The sequence below is a fragment of the Saccopteryx leptura genome, chromosome 4, assembly GCF_036850995.1.
Source record: "Saccopteryx leptura isolate mSacLep1 chromosome 4, mSacLep1_pri_phased_curated, whole genome shotgun sequence".
Taxonomy (NCBI): Eukaryota; Metazoa; Chordata; class Mammalia; order Chiroptera; family Emballonuridae; genus Saccopteryx; species Saccopteryx leptura.
In genome coordinates, this window is record NC_089506.1 from 102,370,966 (window position 1) to 102,398,279 (window position 27,314).

At 39.9% G+C, this 27,314-nt stretch overlaps 1 long non-coding RNA gene across 1 annotated transcript in view; it reads right to left on the minus strand.

Annotated features, from left to right (window-relative positions):
- Positions 1–504: 504 nt before the first annotated feature.
- The window catches only part of LOC136404412 (uncharacterized), a 142,183-nt gene continuing 115,373 nt past the window's right edge, over positions 505–27,314 (minus strand). The window contains exon 3 of the long non-coding RNA XR_010751243.1: positions 505–1,263. This is a non-coding gene — a long non-coding RNA (uncharacterized lncRNA). The remainder of the gene's footprint in view (positions 1,264–27,314) is intronic.

Genomic DNA, 27,314 nt, shown 5'->3' on the forward strand with positions numbered 1-27,314 from the left:
ATTCAATAAAAAATTTTAAAAAGAAAAAAAGAAACCAAATCATACTTGGATTCTTCTTTACGTATAGATTTGCTGAGAGCACACACATGTAGGGAAAAAAACAAACAACATTTTAGAAATACCAGGGGCACTAAACTTGGTGCCCTTTGGCAATGAGATAGTATGAGAGGAGTTAAAACCAGAAAATCTAACAAGAGCAAAGGATCAACAACAAAAAAAGAATTAGAAATATGGCTGATGCCACAAATAGGCAGGTAGAGCCCTCTGTGTGTAAAAGTTAAAAAATAATTTCCCCATTATAAATTCATCTGAATGACTGACCTTGGGCATTTGTGCTAAAGTTGGCTGAAGTTGATCTTTGTGTTGTCTTTGAAGGAAGAATGTATTAAACCAACTAAAGGATAAATAGAAGCATAAACAAATTAGTTTCACTTACTTAAGATAACAGAATAACTTTATTATTTTTAAAAGATTTTATTTATTGATTTTTAGAGAAAGGAGAGAGAGAGATAAAGGAGGGTGAGAAGGAGCAGGAAGCATCAACTCATAGTAGTTGCTTCCCATATGTGCCTTGACCAGGCAAGCCTACGGTTTCGAACCAGCAACCCCAGCATTCCAGGTTGACTGTTTTATCCACTGTGTCACCACAGGACTTACCAAAATAGCTTTCCAAGATTGTTCAAGTTCTTTTTTTTTTTCCAATGCAGTGAGTTGACTTGAAACAAGTAGCATCTATTTGCTGACGCACAGAAAAGGCTTTGTTCGCACCTGTTCTGTAGTGTTAGCTCACTTCCCAACTGGAATGGAAAAACAAAGCGCTCTCTTTGGTAATGGATTAAACTGCCTTTCTTGAATATTCTGTGCATGGGTGTAGCCAGGCTCAGAGGGGTTCTCTTCTTCACTCCCTGAACTTTAGGAAACGGTTAGCCAATCAGGGAGACCTTCTCAGGAAGAGAAGGCGACTCAGGGCCAGAGCACTTTGGGCTGGAAAACCTTCCAGCTGGTCTGCAGAGCCCACTGCAAGCAGCGTTTCTCTAATCAGGTCGGCCTTTTTCTCAGCTGGTGACATCGCTTATTCATACATTTATTTGTTCAAAGAACTTGGATTGCACACCTTTTGGGTGCCAGATGTGGTGCTGGCCTTCACTCTGAACACAGAGGAAGGAGTGCTTGTCCTTATATAGCTTGTTGCTGCGTTCCGCTCCGGCCACTTGGTCCGATACTGTCGCAGTTTATAGCACCATGAAGTGTTAGTGTTTTGCTCTGAAAGAAAGACAAGGGAGCAATTAAAAGAAAACGGTTTAAACAATTCATTTCCACTCTACGTTTGTGGGCCTGCCAGCGCCCACACAGCTCTGGGGAGACAGCGTCTGTCCATTCAGAGTTCCCAGACTGGAATGTCAATGTTAGTGCCTGTAAAGCCCGAGACCATCCGCTACAACCCTCTCATCACACAGAGGAAGATGCCGAAGCGCGGAGAAGAAAGCCGCTCTGTTCAAGGTTGTATAGACTGTGTGCAGCAAGGCTGGCCTCCAGGGCTCTGTTTTCTCTACCAACTTTGCACAAAACAACCCAAAAACTCCGGTTTAGAGCAAGACCTATTTGAGAATCAACAGATATGCGTTAAGAGAAAAAATGAATTTAGACTTTACCTAAAAAACAAACAAACCCAAAACAAAAGAATAACATAAAAACATCCTTCAAAATTTTGTATGGTTGCTTATAGAAACAAGGGTCTTGATTAGATGGCTCTTCGGGAATGTGAACTGAACATGAACTCAGGTGTAAATCGGACAGTGAAACACTACCAGACTGGTTTGGTGTTGACATAGGGAGCAAGGAAAGTGAAGTCTGGCTTGCACTCCCAAGGTGGACCCTCGAGTCTTCCCCTGAAGATGTTTCCAACAGAGGAGAAAACCATTTGTCCCCCATTAGGCGCAGAGGTGAGCAGCACAGGCTCCTTGGTAGAATTACGCTCCTGCGGTATGAGGATGAGCTCGCATTCTGCGCAGCAGGAACAGATCCTGGAGCCGGCAGTGGCTTTGCACCCTGCGTGGCCCACTAGCCACCCACCCCTCTTTCCAGGTTTCTGAGTTTCTCTGTGTGTTTGCTGCAATTCTGACATACTTCTGCCCACGGGACTTCCTCTTTCCTTCAACAACTAACTACTGTTTTAAAATCACAAACATAATGTGCATTTACTATAACAAATTCAAATAACATAGAAATGTGAAAAATAAGAATCCTTTCCCTCACTTTGTGCTTCTCCTCTAATTCCTTTTCTTAGAGGTAACTGCTGTTAACAATTTCATGAACCTATTCTTCCAGAGAAAAAATATATATGTGTATATGAGTCTATATACATGTATGTGTGTATATATGCACATACACAGACAACTTACATTTTCCATTTCCCTTTCTGTGCATTTATAGAGAATTTTTTAAACATAAAATAAACCATACTATAGGTATTTTATACAACTTGCCCTTTTCACTAAACTAAATATTATGTACATTTTCCCATGATGCTGCCTGTCACAAGATATGGATATAGTCAAAATTCTTTCATGAGTTCCCAGTTCAAGAACATTCAGGTAGTTCCCAATTCTTTACTTTTTAAAATAACCTTCAATTAACATTAGGTAACTATCTTAATTATTTTCTCCCACCTACTGCTTTAAGTTCAGTTCTGTAAAGGCACCACCATAGCCCAATCCCACTTTTAAACAATGACACTTTTATTCTGTGCTAGTTAAGTAACTGCAGTACCACATTAAGGAATGAATATCAGCTTTGGATTAATACTACCACTTGTTAAATATAGGCTTACCTGATGGTTTTTTGGCTTATTTCTTTTTCTACATAGCTGCTACATTTTATTTATATTTTCATCAAAAATTGAACATAAAAATTAAAACCAAACTCATGCAGTTAGTTTGGTTACACATCTCACTGAAGATGTGAGTGACAGAGCAGATACTGATGAGCTCTGTCCAGAGTCTCCCTCAGAGTGGACTTTCCATAAATATTAAACGAACCACAGAGGCTAAGCTGAGCTACAGGGGGAACATGTGTTCATCAGACTACCATGGGTCACCTCCCACTTTACACAGAACCCTGAAGGTTTAACGAAAAAGAATTAAGACACAGTCTCTTCCCTCAAGAACCTGAGCCATAGTAGAAGGGATAAGCACAAACCACCAACTAAAACACTACAAAATGAATTAAGGGTACAACTGAAGGGCAGGAGGAGGGCACAGGACAACTTTGCCTTCAAAAGGGAAATCACAAGAACGTGGGTTTGAACAGGCCTTGAGCAGAACTTTGACGGTGGGGTGAGCAATGGAGAAGAGAAGTTTCAGGTTAAGGAATAAGGATATGGTGCAATAACTGTGAAGGGACCAGTGAACACAGAGAGATACTCTATGTCTAGAAACTGAGGCTACAGAAGAGTCTAGTATAAGGCTAAGAAGACACTCACAGTCAGCCTGTGGAAGTCTGTAGACAGAAAACAAGGAGTATTTTTAGTTGAGACCATGTGATAAACTAGATTGTTCTTATTTTTACCTCATGTGACAGATGAATTAAGAAGGTGTATGTTCTACCATATCCTTGTTGTGTACTTATGCTTGTATTTTGTTATGAGCTTTACTTCTGATTCCATTTGAAAAATATTTTCATGTTATTAGCCCATTTTTATTAGGGTTGGTTTTTATCAAAACTAGAGTATAAAACCTATAAATCCATGCAGCCTATCACACATAAAGTACAGTGTGTCCTAGTACACTAAAAACAAATGAGTTATGGTGATGCTATTAACCTCTCTAAATTATGGGATTTTCTCCTCTGTCATTCAGAGCAACTGACCTTCTGACGTCAATCTACATTATTTATTAAATACTAATAAATCTTAACTTCTATTTTATTTTATTTTCTATAACAATAAATCTAAGTTCAAATATTTTCTTCCTGTATTCCAAAAGATTGCCTTGCCTCTCCACTAAGTACAACTACTTCATTTTACAGACTTCTGATCTATAGGAGAAACCTAGAGGTCAGTCAGTGGTAGGAGTTCCATTCTACCTTATTGAATTATTTGATAAAAAGGCTAAAATGCCCTTAAGAAAAATATGGTTGCATCTCTAAACTAAGTTTGTTTCAGGAATTGAAAGAATCTAGGAATGTGGCTAATAAGAACCAAATTAAATGTGAGCTCCCTGTACTTCTGAACATGGCTGGTTTCCTGCTCTACCAACACTGAGTCAGTCCTAGGACAGATGAAGGAAGACTACTTGTTGGAGTTTCTAATGGTCAGGAAACCCAGGTAAGTCTAAGATTCACTTAGAACATTCTTCTCTGAATTCTCTTTCCCATCTTAGCATATATCTAAGTGTTTTTGTTAATTTGTTTTAGTTAGTTCATTAGTTAGTTTGTTTTTTTAATCAATCTGCATCAGAACAAGCTGGGTTCAGGTGGAGAACACCCTGGGCTGGTCCAGATAAGAGGATCCAAGGCCAGCTTCCAGGAGCAGCCCTGTGGAACCTGCGCTGAGTTCCAACCCCAACCCAAAGGTTTTGAGTGGAAATGAGTCAACCTCAGGAATGCAGTGAATTCTACATTTAGCACCAAGTTAGTCACCATGGTAAATAGCAGTAAAGCCATGGTCTTGCTCCACCTCTTTTTTGTGTTGCAACAAAGTGACCAATAGAAATGGGCCTGGAGAGGGAGGGTCCAGCTTGAGTTAAGTGGGGAGTTCTGGAACCCGGCCAACCTCCAACACTGCTTGCTACTACTGAAGCAAAATGCTGTGTGGCTTTATTTCAAGTCTCTTCTCTCTCAGCTGTAGCTTCAAAAAAAACTAGTCCTGAAGCAGAAGTAAAAGAAACATGAGATGAGAGGACCTGCAATTTAATATAGTTCAAGAGATTTACAATTCAACAGAAAGAATATAATAAATGACCTAGAAGAAAGTAAGTTTCCACTCTCTAAAGTATATAGTTCATGTCTACTAGAACTTCTATAGCTAAGGTGAGCAAGTCAGCAAACCAATATATTCTTCTCATGAAAAAAAAATTTTTTTAAGTACTTATTTTTTGGAATAGGAAATTCTCATATATCTTTTTCTTTAAATTCAAAAGTTACAACAGAGACTACAGTAAAAGTCTCCCTTTCTTCCCCTTTGCTCCCAGCAACTCAGTTCTTTAATTCAGAGAGATGCTGGTTCAGTTCTTTACTGGCCAAAACCATGTGACTTATGGGTGAGTTGGTGTGGCTCTTGGGTAAAGATCATTATCCAAGAACAAATTCCAGCAGAATGGAAAGTTGTTAATGATGTCTTTTTTTAAAAAGAATTCTTTCATGTATGCACAATGTAACAGTATCAGTAACATGATCTTCAGATATGAAGCACCAGTGAAAACAGAGAGATGATCAGTATTTGAGAGAAAATTGTTTTGACTGAACGGGAAAAGATAACATAATTTACCTTCTTTTGATTTTTTTACAGGATGTTTGGAAACTTTTGATGATGAGAATCTTCCTGTAAGTGTCTGAGTTGGGGTTTGGCATCTGCATGACCTGAACTGCCCAAGCACACAGCTGGCTCTAATTATTATAAAGGACTTCTCTTGGCTCTGGAATGTTCTAAACCATTGGGTTAAAATCTAGTCATTTTCCATTAATTTTTCCTTTCTTCCGATATAATTCTAGAATCTTCCAGCCATCAGACTCTGATTTATAAAAGAAGCGCTTCCCTTCCCAAACATCACTCTGGTCCCAGGTTCCAAGAACCTGTGAAACAGTGTCATAATTTGAGTGATTGCCAGTTAACCTCCTTTCCTATGGGGGAGGGTGAGGGAGAAGGAAGCAAAGATTCATTCATACCTGGTATTTTACATGCTTTACCTCATTTAATCGTAGATGCCTACCCAGTTCTCTTATATTTTCAATTTAACAAGTATCACACAATGGTGGTCCCAGCTATTCTAGAAACCACTATTATTTTTAAAAAGGTGTGTGTTACAGGTGATGGATGGGGGGCACTAGCATATCCTAGGCAAAAACTTATAAATATGACTTTATAAATGAAAGTGTTTAAAGTTTTCAAAGTGTCCCAGTTATCTTCCAGCTCTGGTTTACGAAATTCTGTAATGACCCACTATAATTTAAATAATAATGCACGTGATTTCAGCTGTGGGTATTATGACAACAAATGTCAGTAGAGAGTGGTAATTCGCTGTTTTTATTAGATCAGTTCAGAAACTCTCTTATAAAGTCACAGCTTAAAAGTCTCCCAGCCTAGTATTTTCCAATTTTCCATCATTTGCATATAACACCTTCATTATTTTTTTAATGGAATTTTAAAAATGTGTCAAAATTATATTGCATATATTTAACAATCAAAAAATTCTGCAGGAAGTTATACAATATAAAGCTGTCCTCCACCCCTTAAAGTTACCACTTTCAGTGCTTCTAAATTATTTTCATATTTACCTCTAATTCTTTATTTTCAAAAACAAGTCCTAGTATTTCTACTTGGTTTCTTATTTTAGCATTATCTATTGACTTCCTACTATGAAAGATTCAGATTTAGCTTAATTTCAGTATTACTTACTCAATTCCTACTTCCATTTCCCATCTTCCCATTCTTCTAATATAGACATTTGGGTTAAATCAATATTCAGTTGAAATTACTTTAATGACATTATTTTAATCATTAAAGTAATGATTACTTTAATGACATTACTATTGACATCTGAGCCACACATTAAACTGATGTCTTTTCCTTTCCTACATAGCTATTTGTTTTCTTTGGAAAACTCTTTGCAGAGTTAATCATAGTACTATGGTTTAATAAGATTTTTAAATACTTTCACTAATATATATCCAAACTTTCCCATACTTGCATAAATCTTATCTCAGCACTGAGGCCCTAGGTATCCCAACAGGTTCATCTTCTGGGAGAATTCTCTTCTGGAGTCTTCTGCCCAGTTGGGTGAGGAGGGGCAATTGCTGGCTGTGTGGACCCAGAGGGAGTCCTTCTCCTTTCTAAACAGACTTTTAACCACAGTTATTTCATTTTTAACCTTAACTTCACACCTCTGCTTCCAGAGGTAACAAATGCTACAAGTTCCTAGGCGTTTCAAAGGTTCTAACTTTTTTCTAAAATACACTAATTTATGTTAAGAAGGGGAAAAAATGTGGCATACAACCAGTGGTATGCACTATACTTAGAGAAATACTGCCCTGGTCTAAAGTAGAAACTAAGGTCTGAAGAAGTTACATGGCCTTGCTTGATGAGGTCTAGCCAATGACAGAACTAGGACATTCTTTGGATCCTCTATTTGTTCTTTACCACTAAGCCAAGCTGCCTGGGCCTCTAGTTGGATGTACTCATTAACCATATACCTTACTCTCTAAGCTATCGCTACCACTTAACATGCTATATTCCTATCAAATTATCCAGCCCCTGAATAACTGACATTGTTTAAAGTTCATAGTTCCAAATATGACCCACTTACAGTCTGAATAGGGAGATGCATTGGTGGAAAATTCAGTGAGGTCAGTATTATTTTCACTTATCTGACAAGAATGGTTAGTTATTAAGTAAGCAAGTTTTCCATCATGTTTTCCAAAAGTCTTATTAATTCCACAATGACTAAGGGCACCAGAAGTGTATGTCCTTTTCTATGTGCAACGTGTGGGACCTCCAAGTCATAGAGACCTTACTTGTTTTCCCAAACAGAAGGCAGTGTAGTTTGTAAATAGAAGAATCATTTTGTAAACACATTTTTTTCCAAATCCATCATTTAAATAGAAATGGCCCAAACCCAGTATTACTTCAAGCATAGGAATTCTCACATAGTTTGTCCTCATCAACAAATTCCACAGTACCAAATTTAGGTTGGTGAGACCAGCATGATGCTGAAAATACTTCCCTTGCTGTTACTTGACAATGTTTAAAAAAAAAAAAAAGATGTTGAACTATAGAGATAGGTTAAATTTTTCAATTAAAAATATCATTATAACTAATTAAAGCTAGAATGAAAGATATAAATTTGAGAATGATAAACTCATTGAACTAGCACTAGAGTTTGTTTTTGAGAGAACATAATCTGTGTCATAAATATTGGTCTCCTATAAGTATATATTACACTTTTTAACTTCTAATGGTTTAACTTAAAATAATATTGTTCCACTTTAAGGATAATAATCTTATAACAGTATACTTCTATTTCCTCCTTGTTGTTGTCATACATTTTCCTTCAACATATGTTATGAATCACTTTAAATCCATTGCCTTCTGGTTTTTGACAAGAAATCTGCTGCCATTTCATTGTCATTTTTTTGTTTCCAGGCATGTAATGTGTCCCTTTTCATCTGGCTGATTTTAAGATTTTCTTTTTACCACTCATACTCAACAGTTTAGTTATCCTGTGTTTTGGCATGGTTTTCTTAATGTTTGTTCTGATGCATGTTTGTTGAGGGCCTTGAATCTCTCAGTTTATCACTTTTATCAAAGTTAGAACATTTTTATTTCTTCACATATTTTCTCCCCCACCCCCACACCATTTTCTTAGCACTTTAATTATACACATGTAGTCCACTTGGGTTATACATGTATAGTCCACAAATCACTAATGCTGTATTAATTTTTTCAGTCTTTTTTCTCTTGATTCTTCATTGTGGATAGTTTATATTGCTCTGTCTTCAGCTTCACTTAGCTTTTCTGCTGCAATGTCTGATTAACTATTAATGCCATCAAGTATTTTTTCATTTTAGATATTGTATTTTACATCTTTATCTGCTAGTTTATTATTTCCATAATTTCTGGGACTGTTTATATTGATCAGTTTTTATCCTGGTTATAAGTAATATTTTTGTGCTTCTTTATATACTGATAATTTTTTATTAGATACCTGACATGGTAATTCTACATTGTTTGCTGGATTTTGTTATATTCCTTTAAATAGTGTTGAACTTTATTATGGCACTAGGTTAAGTTACCTGGGATCAATTGGATCTTTTCAAGGCTTGATTTTAAGCTCTTTATGATGAGTCAAGAGCAGCTTTTAGTCCAGGGCTTATTTGGTCCCACTACTGAGGCAGGACTAAAAAAGATGAGTTCCCTTCTTAAGACTGTATTAGGAGGTCTTTCTACTCTCGCTAGTGGGAACACAAACTATTCTTAGCCTTGTGTGAACACTGGTAAATGTTCTGTCTGCTGGTTTTGGGGTAATTCTTTCTCCTCAGATACATTCCTCTCATATGTACATAGATCACTACTCAACCAAAATTTTGAAGTGACCTCTCTGCAAATCTCTGGAGCTTGCTCACTCTTAAAGCTCTCTTCAATAAGTTCTAGTAGCTTTGACCTCCCTTCACCTGGATCTTTAGCTCCTCATTGTAATGAGATTGATGAACTCTGTTTTTGCCTCTTTGCACCATAGTCTGGAAATTATCTCTCTAGTCACCTACCTGGAGCAATTGTAAGATTTATCTCTTTTTTCTCCCCTTCTTCAATGGTTGTAGTTCAGGTCCTGTCCAGTTGGCTCAGTGGATAGAGCATCAGCCCAGCAAGCAGATGTCCCAGGTTTGATCCCTGGCCACAGCACACCTGAGAAGTGACCACCTGTTTCTCTTCTTTGCCCTGACCCCTTATATTTTTCTTTCCCTCTTGCAGCCAGTGGCTTGAGGCCCTGGGCACTGAGGATAGCTTGGTTGATTCAAGCATTGGTCCCAGACTGGAGTTGCCAGGTGGATCCTGGTCAGGGTGCATGTGGGAGTCTCTCTATATCCCCTCTCCTCACTTAAAAAAAAAGTCATAGTTCTATGATGAAATATCTGAAAACTATTGTATCATTATTTTGTTTAGTTTTTTAGTTACTTAAGGTAGAAGAGTAAATATATTTCCTGTTACTCCATCTTGGCCAGAGAAGAAGTCTTTTGATGCCCTACAATGAATATGTATTTTTAGAAAAATGCTTTTTCTACAACTTTCCTTTGTGATTCTATAGTTCCTTATCAAGTTTGGAGGTGTTTTAATAATAAATTAATTATGCTGGAACCTTCATTATGGTCACATTATCAGCAGACTTCTTTTTCTATTCCTTTCCCTGATACCTGCCAGGTTCCTAAAATAAGATAGAGTCAAATCCTTGGTTTCTGAGGTTTGAATCTTCTCAGTTCATTTGCATACACTTTATGTGGTGACAGAATTTTTGTGTTTAGGTCACTGGGCATCATGGTTATCTGGAGCCCGGGAACTGACTATAGTTCCTGGAAATGATATTAAAAAGATGGTTACTCTCCAAGCCCTAATCAAGTTGCAAGAATTCTCAAGTGCCCTCCTATTTTTCTCCTCCCATGTCCTGGAGCCCCTATTTCTTGACTTTAGGCATTCCGAAACAAGAAGTAATCACCCGTCACTTTGTAAAACACTCCAAGATGTCCAAAATTGTTCAGGGTTATATTGACGTGTCAATACAGAGCAAGAATAATGCCTTTTGCAGTGTTAACTTCATTTCCTGGTTGCTATGATGAATTTTCCATTAACTGCATTGCTGACAGACAAGTCATATGAAAATACATTTTAAGAATGAAAAGTTAAAAAATGAATATTTTGGGAGACCAATAATAGTGACTATTTTTGTGGGTAAACCACATGTGTTAGTGGTGCTGTTATAGACATTGACATCTATTTCTGAACAAAGTTATTCCCATTTTACAGATACAGAAAGTGAGGTTCTAAGAGGTTAAATAGCTATAAAACTAGAACCTAGACTATCTAGACAGAATCTTTCTTCAACACCACAGTGCCTCTTGCTACACCATACAAACTCCCAGCTGTTAATGAGTACCCTATCCCTGCCAATCACACGTGCATACTAGAGGAAGGCAAATGAGACTCCTTTCCTATAAGAACTTGACCTTCTGCCTCTATTTTCTAGTTGTCTTCAAAACTGAGTAAGGGGCCTCTTACTTCCCACGTAAGATTGTGGTATCTGGCACTGTTCCACCAAAACTGAACCAGCAGCAAATACCAAAAGAGGCATATTCACGCTAATGTGATAAGCTACCTAATGGCCATTTCTTTCCACTGTCATACACAGGGCCCTTTAATGTCCAATGCTGTTTATTTAATTTTTTATTATGAAAATATATAACACAAAGTTTTTCCTTTTCACCACTTTTAAATGTACCTTCACACTGCTGTGATGTGATGAGTGAATCACTCTTTCATCCGCAGGTCTCATCGCCATCCCAAACAGAAACTGTCCCCAGGATACAACATCTGCCCACTCCCAAGCCCCCAGCCCCTGGCAATTGCCATTGTACTTTCTGTCTGTGGAATCATATAGTATTTGGAACTGGCTTGTCTCACTCAGCATAATGTCCTCCAGGTTTACCCACATTGTAGCATGCATAAGTTTCCTTCCTTTTAAGGTTAAAAAAATCTTCCACTATAGGTATAGACCATGTTTACTTTACCCATTCATCTGTGAATGGACTCAACTCACTTCTGAACAAGTCTAAAGGAAACAAAAGCCTCCGTATTTTTACCTCAATTCTGCTTCCTTCTAACCTGTGTTCACAAGTCCTAGCTTTGTCCCTCAGAAGGGTACAAGATAAGTTGAGTCCTTTTCCCCACATCAGTTCTCTACTTGTTTTAAAACAATGTCAGGTTGTCTCTAGAACTTCTTCTCTCTGACGGATGAAATGAGGCCAGAGAAGAAACATTCAATGCTCCAGGAGCTGCTTCAGAGGGGACGCCTTCCATCATTGTTTTCTGCCTGGAAGGAACTGAGGATCTCAAAGCCCTTCACTCCATGCCAATGGCCCCCTGCTGGGAGAACTTGGCAGGAGGATGGCTTGTCTTTGCAGTCTTCTGGGGGCAGCGCTGTCCGCCACACTCACCCTGTAGCTCAGAGGGTCGGCAGAACCTCCCGGGTCCAGCCCCTCCTGAGACGAGTAGAGCTTCAGCCTGCACCCTCAGACCAGTGTCAGTGAAGCTGAGAAGTACATCCACTCCTGGCCCCATGAAATGTTTGTGGAAGGTTTTCCGGACACATTCTTGCCTCCGCAAATGATCTCCAAAAATGCAGAGAGGGTGAAGATAAGTCAAGGAGAGATGCCAGAATGAGAAACTGAATTGGGTACTCCTAAGATGGCTGGTGCCAATGCTTTGCTCTGGGGATAAAGAGGAGATTTCACCGCGTGTGTCTCCCCAGAGGGAGAAGGCACAGATCGGGTTGCTTCTCACTCCTGCCCCACCCTGAGGAATGGACTCAGTGACACTGCAGGCCTTTCTTTCCCTGATATCTTTGAGTCAAGGCGCCGTGTGGACCTAGTGGGTCAGATAAAGGACTGCAAAGGCATTGTCCAAATTGCCCAGGGAGGATGTGGCCAACATTCCTCCATGTGTTTGTAAATATGGCTGAGACAGTAGGTGCAAAGTGAGCGATGCTGGCAAAGCAGACCCAGGCTGGGAGACCAGTGACTCTCTCCTGCCACAGGTATTCCTGATTAATCCGTTCCCCACAGCCGCCTCACACTGCCCACACCCCTTCACACTCAGGCTCAGAGGGCAGGTCCTATGATTGAAACTCCCTCCAGGTAGGTTCTATACTAGGATCTTGTTCACTGCAATGGAGTCCTGCTTCTTTAGAACTTAATAACTCATCGATAAACTTTCCTGGCACATATATTTAAGATTCCAGAAAATTCAACTCACTTATTATTTACTCATTATTCACTTTTAAAATCATTAAAAATTACACTTGATGAATATCCATAAAATTATATCAAAGACCTATATACTTAAGTCAAGTACTAAAATTGGTTGAAAGAAGAATAAAATTAAACTAGACGATTTAAACTAAGGAAGGATGAAGTTTAGCTCTGAGCTTCCTGGTAATAAAGTAGAAAAGGAAAAATAAGTTAGGCTGTATATATCTTGTTATTTAAATACAGAAAGCATACAATCCATCAGGAAATGTTAGCTTGATTAATTTCAAGTGAGAAGTTTTTTTTATTTATTTTTTTACTTTTATTTTTTTTTTTTAGATTTTATTTATTTATTTTTATTGGAGAGAGAGAGAAAGAGAGGAAAGAGATAGAAGGAACAAAGGGAGGAGCAAGAAGCATCAACTCCCATATGTGCCTTGACCAGGCAGGCCCGGGGTTTCGAACCAGCTACCTCAGCATTCTAGGTCAACGCTTTATCCACTGCGCCACCACAGGTCAGGACAAGTAGGGATTTTTTTTTTTTAAAAAACTGAGTTTAAATAAAGGTTTTTAAGAATTTATCTCCTTCGTGTATAAGACGTATCAGTATGTGTGTGTCTCTGTATATGTATGGATGTATATATCTGTCTGTCACCTATAGTCACTTTGTGTGTCGGTGTGTTTCAGAGATTAAAAAAAAAAGTCTCTAGGAACTTTAGACTTCATCTGTTTCAGTTTATAGGAATGACTACCTGTCCTGGTGAGAAGGATGAGTGTAAAGGTAATCTCACGTCCCTGGGACATCTGCCCTGCTCCGTAGCTGAGCTGATCCTATATAAGCCTATTGATTCATAATCTGGGACTCTTGGCCGCAAGTAGGGAGAGGCATCAGTCAGTCTTGCTGCCCTAAACCCAGCATCCAGGTGCCTGAAGGAAGCTCTTTGGCACCCAGGTGCACTGCAGCCAGAGTATTTCTGTCTAAACTCACCCTGTGGGCCAAGTCTAGCATATGACTGGGCGCTTGCTCAGCTCCCATTTGGCACTCTGGTTCCCTACTGGCCCTGGAACCCTGCCCCAAACCACAGCTGCCTGGCTTGGCGCCTGAAACTCTGTCCATTTCTTGCCAGACTGCTTTCTCTGTCTCTCTGGGGAGCTGGAACTTCTCACCGTCCCCTCCCCGCCTGCTGCAAGGGGTCCTGCTTCCCGCCTGATGGCCCAGACAGGCCCCCACTTATGCCCAGAAACCCCAACAATCTCATGCCACCACCTCTCTAATTAAACACCCTGGACTGTTACACCCAACGTCACCAAACCCCAGGGAAGTCATGATGTAGATTTCAGGGTATCCTCCTTAGAAGCTAGTTCATACCAATTCTCCTCTCTCCCCACCCACCCACTGAATGGAAAGGTTATGAAAGCAGAACGAGGTCTCATCTTTCCTAGAGAGTAGCCCACATGGAGGGAGGTGTCTGTGGAATAGTGACTGGGCAGGGGGGCGGGGGTTGTTCCTCAAACCCACAGGCTAAATTAGGAGGGATTCAAAAGGGTCCGAAGTTGCCTCATTGCACTGGAGTGAACAGAGTTTGCTGGTTTCACTTGGTGACGCTGTTATAGAGTGACTAAGAATATACAGGGGGGTCCTTGAGTTCAATCACAATTCTGTTCCTAAGACAGTGACGTAACCCAAATTTTGGTGTAAGTGGAAACACACCCTAGCTTAAGTCACTTACCTATCCTAACACAGTTGTAAAATCATAATCTCTAGAACATAAAAACACAACTAAGGCACAGAAAAAGAAAAAGGACATAAATAAATATACTGTACTATACACTGTACACTGTACTGTATTAAAAGAAAAAATGGCAAAAAAAATGAATGTAAAAGAATTCCTTACCTTTCTTCCTGTGGTTGGCTTGCACACTGGATGACATTGCAAGGTGGGAGAGAGCGACCTATTGGGAGGAGGGAGCTGGAGAGGCAGGAGAACCTGCAGAAGGTGCTGGAGGTACTGAGTCAGGTGAGTCAGGATTGCCTAAGAAACGTGCAGGAGATGCTGGAGATGATTCTTCCTGTACTACAGGTGTTTCATCTCGAGAAGAGCTGATAAAGAGGGTATAAGATCTGTTGCAGCCTCTCTACCTTCTAAAAGAATTGTTTGAGGCTAGTCTGGAAGGTTGATGACTTCTCTTTCAAAATCTGCCAATAGCATTGCAAGGCATCCATAAACAGCTCTGTAGACCTTACTGAATCTGTTGTTGCTGGGGTCCTCAGCCTGAAATTTTGCCAACCTATCCTCCACCATAGAAAACCTTCTGCCAAATCCTTGGTAGCAAATCTCTTGGATTCTGCGGTTTCTATCTCTTCCTCTTCAATCAGCTGCTTCTCCAGCTGAATGAGGTCCTCAGCAGACAGTCCTCTCCTTGTGATCCCTTTACATGCTCGGGGATACGGTTTTTATCCTTTTTATAAATTAATTTTAATGGGGTGACATTGGTAAATCAGGGTATATATGTTCAGAGAAACTATCTCTAGGTTATTTTGACATTTGATTATGCTGCATTCCCATCACCCAAAGTCCAATTGTCTTCCGTTACCTTCTAACTGATTTTCTTTGTGCCCCTCCCCTCCCCCAACCCCCTTCCTCTCCTCCCCCCCCACCCCGTACCCCCCACACTCTTGTCCATATCTCTGAGTCTCATTTTTATGTCCCACCTATGTATGGGTTCATATAGTTCTTAATTTTTTCTGATTTACTTATTTCGCTCAGTATAATGTTATCAAGGTCCATCCATGTTGTTGTAAATGATCCGATGTCATCATTTCTTATGGCTGAGTAGTATTCCATAGCATATATGTACCAAAGCTTTTTAATCCACTCATCCACTGACGGACACTTGGGCTGTTTCCAGATCTTCACTATTGTGAACAATGCTGCCATAAACATGGGAGTGCATTTCTTCTTTTCAAACAGTGCTATGGTGTTCTTGGGGTATATTCCTAACAGTGGTATAGCTGGGTCAAAAGGCAGTTCGATTTTTAATTTCTCCTTTTTTTAATGTTTTGTTTAGTTTTTTATTTTGTTTTCAGAGACAAAGAGAGAGTCAGAGAGAGGGATAGACAGGGACAGACAGACAGGAATGGAAAGAGATGAGAAACATCAATCATCAGTTTCCTGTTGTAGCACTTTAGCTGTTCACTGATTGCTCTCTCATATGTGCCCTGACTATGGGGCTACAGCAGACCGAGCAACCCCCCTGCTCAAGTCAGCGACCCTGGGTCCAAGCTGGTGAGCTCTCCTCAAACTAGATGAGCCCGCACTCAGGCTGGCAACCTCGGGGTCTCGAACCTGGGTCCTCTGCATCCCAGTCCGGCGCTCCATCCACTGTGCCACCGCCTGGTCAGCCGATTTTTAATTTCTTGAGGAGTCTCTATACTGTTTTTCACAGTGGCTGCACTAGTCTGCATTCCCACCAGCAGTGCAGGAGGGTTCCCTTTTCTCCACATCCTCACCAGCACTTATTCTGTGTTGTTTTGTTGATGAGCGCCATTCTGACTGGTGTGAGGTGATATCTCATTGTGGTTTTAATTTGCATTTCTCTAATGATTAGTGACATTGAGCATTTTTTCATATGCCTATTGGCCATCTGTATGTCCTCTTTGGAGAAGTGTCTATTTGTTTCTTTTGCCCATTTTTGGATTGGATTGTTTGTCTTCCTGGTATTAAGTTTTACAAGTTCTTTATAAATTTTGGTTATTAACCCCTTATCAGACGCATTGTCAAATATATTCTCCCATTGTGTAGTTTGTCTTTTTATTCTGTTCTTATTGTCTTTAGCTGTGCAGAAGCTTTTTAGTTTAATAAAGTCCCATTTGTTTATCCTGTCTTTTATTTCACTTGCCTATGGAGACAAATCAGCAAATATATTGCTGTGAGAGATGTCAGAGAGCTTACTGCCTATGTTTTCTTCTAAGATGCTTATGGTTTCACGGCTTACATTTAAGTCTTTTATCCATTTTGAGTTTATTTTTGTGAATGGTGTAAGTTGGTGGTCTAGTTTCATTTTTTTGCATGTAGCTGTCCAATTTTCCCAACACCATTTGTTGAAGAGGCTGTCTTTACTCCAATGTATGCTCTTACCTCCTTTTTCAAATATCAGTTGTCCATAAAAGTGTGGGTTTATTTCTGGGTTCTCAGTTCTGTTCCATTGATCTATATGCCTGTTCTTATGCCAGTACCAGGCTGTTTTGAGTACAATGGACTTGTAGTATAACTTGATATCTGGAAGTGTGATACTTCCCACTTTATTCTTCCTTTTCAAGATTGCTGAGGCTATTAGTATTCTCTTTTGGCTCCACATAAATTTTTGGAATATGTGTTCTATATCTTTGAAGTAAGTCATTGGTATTTTAATCGGTATTGCATTGAATTTATAAATTGCTTTGGGTAATATAGACATTTTAATGATGTTTATTCTTCCTAACTATGAGCACGGTATATGCTTCCACTTGTTTGTGTCTTCCCTGATTTTTTTAATCAATGTTTTATAATTTTCCGAGTACAAGTCTTTAATCTCTCTAGTTAAATTTATTCCTAGGTATTTTATTTTTTTGGTTGCAATGGTAAAGGGGATTGACTCCTTAATTTCTCTTTCTGATAGTTCATTGTTAGTGTATAAAAATGCCTCTGCTTTCTGAGTATTAAGTTTATATCCTGCCACCTTGCTGAATTCATTCATCAGGTTTAGTAGTTTTTATGACTGCGACTTTAGGGTTTTCTATATACAATATCATATCATCTGCAAATAATGATAATTTTACTTCTTCTTTTCCAATTTGGATACATTTTATTTCTTTTTCTTGTCTGATTGCTGTGGCTAGGACTTCCAAAACTATGTTGAATAAGAGTGGTGAAAGGGGGCACCCCTGCCTTGTTCCTGATGTTAAGGGGATTGCTTTTAATTTTTGCCCATTGAGTATGATGTTGGCTGTCGGTTTGTCATAGATGGCCTTTATCATGTTGAGGTATGTTCCCTGTATTCCCACTTTGCTGAGAGTTTTGATCATGAATGGGTGCTGTATTTTATCAAATGCTTTTTCTGCATCTATTGAAATTATCATGTGCTTTTTCTCCTTCCTTTTGTTTATGTGATGAATCACATTGATTGATTTGCGAATATTGTACCAGCCTTGCCTCCCAAGAATAAATCCCACTTGATCATGGTGTATGATTTTTTCATATATTGCTAGATCCGGTTTGCTAATATTTTGTTGAGGATTTTAGCATCTAAATTCATCAGGGATATTGGCATATAATTTTCTTTCTTTGTGTTGTCTATGCCTGGTTTTGGAATCAGAATTATGCTTGCCTCATAAAAGGAGTTTGGAAGTCTTCCTTCCTCTTGAATATTTTGAAATAGCTTGAGAAGGATAGGAGTTAGTTCTTCTTTGAATAATTCACTTGTGAAGCCATCAGGCCCAGGACTTTTCTTTTTTGGGGGGGGGGGGGTTGATAACTGTTTCAATCTCATTTGTTGTAATTGGTCTGTTTAGGTTTTCTGATTCTTCCAGATTAATTTTTGGAAGATTATATGTTTCAAGGAATTTGTCCATTTCATCTAGGTTGTCTAGTTTTTTTGGCATACAGTTCTTTATAGTATTTTCTTACAATATTTTGTATTTCTGTTGTGTCAATTGTTATTTCTCCACTCTTGTTTCTAATTTTATTTATTTGAGTCCTCTCTCTTTTTTTCTTGGTGAGTCTGGTTAAAGGTTCATTGATCTTGTTTACCTTTTCAAAGAACCAGCTCCTGGTTTCATTGATCCTCTGTATTGTTTCTTTAGCCTCTATGTCATTTATTTCTGCTCTGCTCTTTACTATTTCCTTCCTTCTACTAGCTCTGGGCTTTACTTGCTGTTCTTTTTCTAGTTTTTTAGATGTAGGGTCAAGTTATTTATTTTTGCTTTTTCTAACTTCTTGAAGTATGCCTGTAATGCTATGAAGTTCCCTCTCAAGTCTGCTTTTGCTGTGTCCTATAAATTTTGAGTTGATGTATGCTCAATATTGTTTGTTTCTAGAAATTTTTTAATTTCTTCTTTGATCTCATTGTTTACCCATTTGTTATTTAATAACATGCTATTTAGTTTCCAAGTGTTTGAGTATTTTTCAGTTTTTTCTGTTGTGATTGATTTTTAGTTTCATGCCGTTGTGATCGGAGAAAGTGCTTGATATGATTTCAATCTTCTTAAATTTGTTGAGACTGCTTTTTTGCCCTAACATGTGGTCTATTCTAGAGAATGTACCATGAGCACTTGAAAAGAATGTATATTCTGCTGTTTTAGGGTAAAAGGTTCTGAAGATATCTATTAAATCGAGTTGATCTAGTATGTCCTTTAAGTCTGCTGTTTCTTTGTTAATTTTCTTTCTTGAGGATCTATCTAGTGATGTTAGTGTGGTATTGAAATTCCCTACTATTATAGTATTACTGTTGATCTCGCCCTTTAAATCCATCAAAGTCTGCTTTATATATTTAGGTGCTCCTATATTAGGTGCGTAGATATTTATAATGATTATATCTTTCTGTTGGATTGCTCCCTTTATTATTATGTAGTGACCTTCTTTATCTCTTACTATAGTCTTTGTTTTAAAGTCCATTTTGTTTGATATAAGTATTGCTACCCCAGCTTTTTTAAAATTTTCATTTGTGTGAAATACTTTTCTCCATCCTTTGATCTTCAGTCTTTGTGCATCTTTTGATTTAAGGTGTGTCTCTTGTAGACAGCATATGTATGGGTCCTGTTTTCTTATCCATGCAGCTACCCTATCTCCTTTGATCAGATCATTTAATCCATTTACATTTAAGGTTATTATTGATATGTATTCAATAATTGTTTATTGCCATTTTATTCTTTAAAACTGTATTCCTCTTTTGCTATATTCTTTATCTCCTTTGATCTGTTTATAACAGGCCCCTTAGCATTTCTTGCAGTCTTGGTTTGGTTGTAGTAAATTCCTTGAGTTTTTTTTTGCCTGGAAAGCTTTTTATTTCTCCTTCAATTGTAAATGATAGCCTTGCTGGATAGAGTAGTCTTGGTTGTAGGCTCTTGTTCTGCATTACTTTGAATATTTCTTGCCATTCCCTTCTGTCCTCAAGTGTTTCTGTTGAGAAGTGGAAAGTCATCCTTATGGGGCCTCCTTTGTAGGTGATAGTCTTTTTTTGTCTAGCAGCTTTTAATATTTTCTCTTTATCACTTAGCTTTGGTATTTTAATTATGATGTGTCTTGGTGTTGATTTTTTGGGTTTCTCTTTAATGGATTTCTCTGTGCTTCTTGAACATATGAGATATTTTCCTGCCTTAATTGAGGGAAGTTTTCAGCTATGATATTCTTGAACAAAGTCTCTATCCCTTTTTCTTTCTCTTCTTCAATAACCCCTATGATGTGGATGTTATTTCTCTTCATGTTGTCACAGAGCTCTCTTAGAGTTTCCTCAAAATTTTTGAGTCTCTTTTCTTTTTTCTGCTCTGCTTCCATGCCTTTATTTATCATGTCTTCTAACTCACTGATTCGATTCTCAGCTTCATCCATCCTGCTTTTAATTCCTTCCATTGTTTGTCATTCTGATATTGTATTTGTCATTTCTGATTGATTCTTTTTTATTATTTCAATGTCCTTTTTTATATTTGCTATCTATTTAGGTGTTAGTAATGACCATCTATTGTTGTTCTAATATCTTTGCGCATCCTAACAATCATTATTTTAAACTCTGCATTTGATAATTTGGTTATATCTGACTCATTCAGGTCCTTTTCTGGGGGTTTCTCTTGATTCATTTGTGTTGCATTTCTTTGCCTTCTCATTTTCTCTGTGTAAAGAAAGGTTTTGGTCACTGGAGTCCACTGGGTGTGGCCTCTGTTCCCTAGGTATGGTCTGTCTGCAGGCGCGCCACCCCCTCTGCTGTTGCTGCCTAGGGTGTTTGGGTATGGGTGTTGTGGTGCCTGCCCACTGGGGCTGTTGCTGTGGTTTCCGCCTCTCCTTCATGGGAGTGGCTGTGATCACGTGCTCGGGTGCACAAGCCTTGGTGGCCTTAGTCTTTGCCCCGCCAATGTGGGTGGCATTATGCTCGGCCCTGAGGGCAGTGGCGAGCACCTTTGCTCAGCTGCGGGTCTCTGCCTGTTTCGGGGCTTTCGCCCCGCCCTTGCTGGAGAAGCCCGCTCTTGGGACGGCTTCAAGCCTTGGCTCCACAGGCTAGGCGGGACTGTGTGCCCATGCTCAGTAGCAGGACTCCACCTGTTCTGGGCTTTTGGCTCCACCCTTGCAGGAGGAGCCAGCTCCCAAGTCAGGTTAAAAGCCTCGGTTCCACTGGCGGGGCAAGGCTGTGCTCCTGCGCCCTTGCTCAAGAGGTGGTCTCCACCCCTTCTGGGGTTCCCGCCCTTCTCCTATAGCTGGATTACAGGCTGCCCGCAGCTGGGCTTGACCGCTTTTGCACGCCCCCTTCTCCCCAGCCGGGCAAGGCTGAGCTCACACCTGAGCCCTGTGGTGGCCAGCCGGCTTCCACCCTTGCCGACAGAACCGCGCTTCCGTGTTCCGCTGCTGCCCACCCTCTGGCAAGCCCTCAGCTGTGTGGGTTGGGGCGCTGCAGCTCACACCCTAAGACTCACTACTGTAGCCCCAAAAGCTCCCTCCTTCTAAGCGACTCTGCTCTGAGTGTCATGGGAGAGCTTGTTTGGCTGGTGTCCTGCTTCCCTTTGCTGGTATTGCTTTTCCCGGGGAAGTATTCACTTCAGATTTGGGGAGTGACTTGTCCCAGGGGTTAGGGTGGCTATCTCCTGAAATGTTTCTCCCTGTGCCTCCTAGATTACACTCTCTTCCTGCTACTCCATTACTCTCCTCTTTCCCTGTCCCCCGGAGCCCTGGGTGAGTGGTTGTGAGAGAGGTTTTCCATGCGGTCCTTTTAAGAAGAATCCTGGGTCTGAGAAATCAGTCTCTTTCTCACAAATAGTATCCTGACTTGTTTCCAGCTAAATACTGTCCATACACCTCTTCTAGGTTCTGAGTCTGCAGGCTGGGGCTTTGTTCCTGGGACTCGGGACCCTCCCCTCTCTGCTAAACTCACTTCCCACCACGCTAGACTCTCCCAGCTGCCATTCACTCCAGGGAGCTGGGCAGCCCTCTTCGTGTTTCCACTTTTCCTACCAGTCTTGGTGTGGCTTCTTCAGTGTTCTTGGTTGAAGGGTCCTCTTAGTTTAGTCCAAATTTGGTTTTTCCAGATGATAGTTCTTAAAATTAGTTTGTAATCCACTTTGGTTCTGGGAGGTGGATGTTGGTACATCGCCTACTCTGGCACCATCTTGTCTTTCTGGGTCTTTATCCTTGATAATTGTTGCTACAGTAGAGTGGCTAAGGCCTAGCATGTAGCTGATGTTCATCATTGATTCTCCTTTTTCTGATCTCTTTACAATGTCTAATTTCACTTCCATAGTGATGGCTTTCTTCTTCTTCAAAGCACTATCGTCTGAAGACTCTGACTTTTGTTTAGGAGCCATGATAAGGGCCAAAAATTCACCAAACAAAGCAACACAAATGGAACACTTGCACTTCTAACAGTCCAAAATGGTGTAAGTAAGCTTATGGGATGCCAACTTTCCCACGCATACAACGCGTTACTCTGTATTCTTCCATGGGGCAACCAAACTAGTTTGGTCCATAAAAATGATGCCAATGGCACTTGCCTCTCAATTTTTTAAAGTTTCTATGGGAGTGAGTGTCCTAATCTTGAAATGTCATATGTTGAGACTGTCGTAACCCGAGAACCCCCTATATGCCCCCTGATCATTCCTGTGGAGGGAAATACAGGGATAAGGTCCCCTCTAGTCCAACCCTTTAAGTGTCAGAGAAAGCACTGAGACAGTTCCTAATACAGAGGGGCTTGCTATAAGAGGCTAACTCCTTTTGGTCAGTTCTTACATATACCAAAGGCTGGGGAACAGGACGATGGATGTCGGGGCTCTAAAAGTCAGCTGTGTCCTGCTGAGGGAGAGTTTCCAGGTGCCAGCATCAATGGGCACAGCCAAAAGAAATTGTGATTTTGGGAGCCCATCAGGGAACCCTGCCAAGCCCAGGTGTGTGTGTACTCCCTGAGGCTGAGGGGTCCCAGAGCTTACCAATCACCAAGACAGCTACAGATGATGGGCAGCACAGGCAGCCCCATCTGTTTAAAGAAAGAGATGTAATTGATCAAAGCAGTTCTGCAGTGCCAGGTGTGTAGCAGGCACTCCATGAACAGTCACAGCTTCCACCCACCAGAGATCACGAGGCTGAGGTGGAGAGAAGGTCAACCCCTGGGGTGGGCGGAACCACGTGTGGCAGCCCACGGCTCCTCTGAGTGACATGGAAACATGTCCCTCCATCCTGCTGAGGCTTTGCCTCTAGGAGAGACTCTGAGGAGCTATCACTGCGTGGAAAGAACAGCTTTCTCTGGGCCGCCTACCTCTTCCCCTGACTTCCAGGAAAACATTCCTGTGGACGGTGAGGGGAAAGTGGGCTGTGGAGGCAGAGGCAAACTGCGTGGGAATGAAAGAGAGGTGGTCACTGTGGTGCTGCTCCTCAAAGCAGCCGAACCGCGTTAGCTGGGGCCTATCTTTGTATCCTGAGTTGCAAGTACACGGGTATTTCTTTTCATGTGGTGATTGAAAAGTAGATAAAATTTATAATTTGTGGGCCACATGCCTCAAGTGACCTTCAAATGGAGTAGTTACAAAATGCAGTTACATAAAGAAGTACATCTGATTTTGGATGTGCCAGAAAGCTAAACAAAATAGAGAGAAGATCCATTATTGCAGCCAAATAAGACAAGGGGTGATTATAGACACCTCAGTTATTTTCTTAAAAGGAAGAATGACAAGTAAACTGAAGTCATAACCTGCAGTTTGGCTAGAGGGCTTTAAGATAGGAAAATACCAAAGCCGTCCCTCTTGTTCTTTTTTTCCTTTTCCTGTGGCTACACAAATTCATGCTGCAAGTCTGAGTCTGCTGTGAAGAAGCGAGTGTGCTGGGTGCCACTGGGCAAAGGCCAGGGAGGCCTCGAGGCCACTGCCAAGTACGTGCAAGCAGTGATCACAGGAGAGGCTTGAGACAGGATGGGAGGAAAAGGAACAAGGTAGTTACTAAACAGCAAAAATAGTTTCAAAGCAAAGTTTGTTAATGCTGGCCAGATTAGAAGAGATTACAGCATAAACAATAGTTTTTAAAAATCTAAATCCTTTTTAAATCATCATAACATGTGCTTAGAAAACAATGGTCCAGGTTCAGTGTTGCCTGTGCATGAGAATACGGATAACAAACAAAGACACATAGCAGTACTAAGTTTCAGAGTGTGGCCCAAAATCTCCTTTCTTTGTATCACCCAGTGCCACCCCCCCCCCAGAAAAAAACTACTGATTCAGAATCTCTAAGAGCAGGGCCCAGGAGTGTGTGTGTGTGTGTGTGTGTGTGTGTGTGTGTATTTTTTTTAAGTGAGAGGAAGGGAGAAAGAGAGACAGACTTCCTCATGCCCCCTGACCAGGATCCACCCAATAACCCCTGTCTGGGTCTGATGCTCAATAATCCAGGCTATTTTTAGTGCCTGAGGCTGATGCTCAGATCAACAACACTATCCTCAGAGCCCAGGGCTGATGCTGAAACCAATTGAGCCACTGACTGTGGGAGTGGAAGGAGAAGAGAAAGGGGAGAGAGAGGGGAAGAAAAGCAGATGGTTGCTTCTCATGTGTGCCCTGACTGGGGATTGAACCTAGGACCTCCACAAGTATGATAATTTTTAAAACCATTAACCCAAAGAGTAAAAGACCAAATTGTTAACACATATTCCACCTTAATCTTGCAGTTGAGCACTAGAAAGAACAAGGATTAACATTATGCTACTTAGCCTTGAACAATTCAATTAATTTCCTATGACTACAGTTTTTCTCATTTGCAAAATAGAAATTATACACAGAGTTATAAACATTAGTTGAAGAAATGTAAAGTCATCTGCAATGTAAATTCTATATGATTATATAAATATTTATTATTATTATTATTATTAACTGTCCTGATATCAGAAGCTTTCACCCATAGGGGCAGCACTCAAGTCTAAGCTACCATGTTCTTACCTGGGCTACTGTAATATTCACACCTCAAATCACTTGATTTACACAGGGCCATGTTAAATGAAACTTTGCATATTGGAACCAAGACCTTGATTTGCACAATTCTGTGATAATTGTATTTGTTACATTTTTAATTTTGGAATTGAATAATATGGAGTATGAAAAAAAACACTAATGCTTGAAATGAAAATTGAGTTGATTAGTTACTCATTCACTCAAATATTTCAGTGAGCATTTACTAGATGCCAGGCACTGTTAAAGATGTCAAGGATACAAGAGTATATGAACCCAAGGATGTTCTCCAATGAGTTCTTTGTTATAGTGAAACACTGAAAACAGTATAAATGTCAAACCACACTAACAAAATTACATTATAGATTCAAAGATGGCAACTAAGAAGACAAATGTGACAGATGTTCCAACTGCCACCTCCCAAGACCAAATTGGATTACAATTTAATTTAAGAACAATAATCTTGAAAAACCAACTCTGGACTAAACAAAGAGGAGTCTATAACCAAGGATCACAGAAGAAGGCACATCAAGACTGTCTTTCTGTGGGAAAACCAGGCAGCTGAAAGAGGAGGTGGAGCAGCTGAAAAGTGGAGGCAAATCTTAAAGAGCTTGGGGTTTTTACAGTGCTTTTATGATCTCTAAGCAGGAGGAAGCTGATCCTTATACACAGGTTGGCCCCTTCCATACTACCCAGGCACAGAAAACGCAGTCACGAACAGCAAAAAGTGCAATAGCTGCAGACAGGTAGCCCACAGAAGGTTACAAACAATAGCTGACACCAACCCAAGAAGATCTAGAACCAACAAAATTGATATTGGGTGGTAGACAGCACCAACTCTAGACTCAGCTAGTTACACCAGCAGCACATTCAAAGGAGGAGTCTAGCAGGCACCAGACACTGTGGAGAATAAATATGCCCAACAGGACAGACATTGCAGTGTGTAATACACATAATCAAGGTTGAATCTTAGAGCCAACCAGCCTGAAGGGATAACCGTACCCACAAAAGGACCAACTGCATTCAATACTCACAGATGACAAGAGGGAAAATAGTACCCTCAAGAAGCATTCCTAGAAAGAAGGAAAACAGGTAGCCTGGAGGTTAGTACCACCAAGTCCACCTTCCTCATAAAAACACCACAAAAATTTCAAAGTCAGACAGCGCTACCTAATACATAGACAAAATGGGCAGATATAGAAATATGACCCAAATGAATCAACAAGAGAAATCCCCAGAAAAAGAACTAAATAAAATGGAAGTAACCAAACTACCAGATGCAGAGTTTAAAATAATGGTTTTTAGGATGCTCAAGGATCTTAGAGAAACAATAGATGGTCATAATGAGCACCTAAATAAAAAGACAGCAAGCATCAAAAAGACATTGAAATCATAGAAAAGAACCAGTCAGAAATGACAAATACAATATCAGAAATGAAGACTGCACTAGAAGGAATTAACAACAGGCTGGATGAAGCAGAGGATCAAATCAGTGATTTAGAAGACAAGATAAACATAAGCACAGAAACAGAGAAGCAAAAACAAATAGAGGTGCAAAAAAGACTAAGGAAACTCTAAGAGAGCTCTGTGACAACATAAAGAGAAACAACATCTGCATCATAGAAGTTCCTGAAGGAGAAGAGAAAGAGCAAGAGATAGAGAACATGTCTGAAGAAACCATAGCTGAAAATTTTTCTAAATTGATGAGGAAAAAGTCACACAAGTTCAAGAAGCAGAGAGAGTCCCATTAAAAAGGAACTCAAAGAGGCCTACACCAAGACACATTATAATTAAAATGCCAAAGTTAAGAGACAAAGAAAGAGTACTAGAAGTTGCAAGAGAAAAACAGTTCATTACCTACAGAGGAGCCCCCGTAAGGATGACATCTGACTTCTCAACAGAAACACTTGAGACCAGAAGGGATTGGCAAGAAATATTCAAATTGATGCAAAACAAGAACCTGCAACCAAGACAATTTTATCCAGCAAGGCTATTGTTTAAAATTGAAGGAGAAATAAAAAGCTTTCCAGACAAATCAAAGAATTCATTAAAACCAAACCAGTACTGCAAGAAATGTTAAGGGACCTGCTCTAAAAAGAGAAATGGAAAAAAAGAGTTCAAGAGAAACAGGATTGTAGATTTAAAGAATAAAATGGTAATAAATAAGTACATATCAATAATAAGCTTAAATGTAAATGGATTAAATGCCCCAATCAAAAGACATAGGGTAGCTGCATGGATAAAAAAGACTGGACCCATACATATGCTGTCTACAGAAGACCCACCTCAGAATAAAAGATACACATAGACTGAAAGTGAAGGGGTGGGAAAAAGTATTTCATGCAAATGGAAATGAAAAAAAAGCTGGAGTAGCAATACTTATATCTGACAAAATAGCCACTAACATCAATGTATAGATCCTCCTTACAGA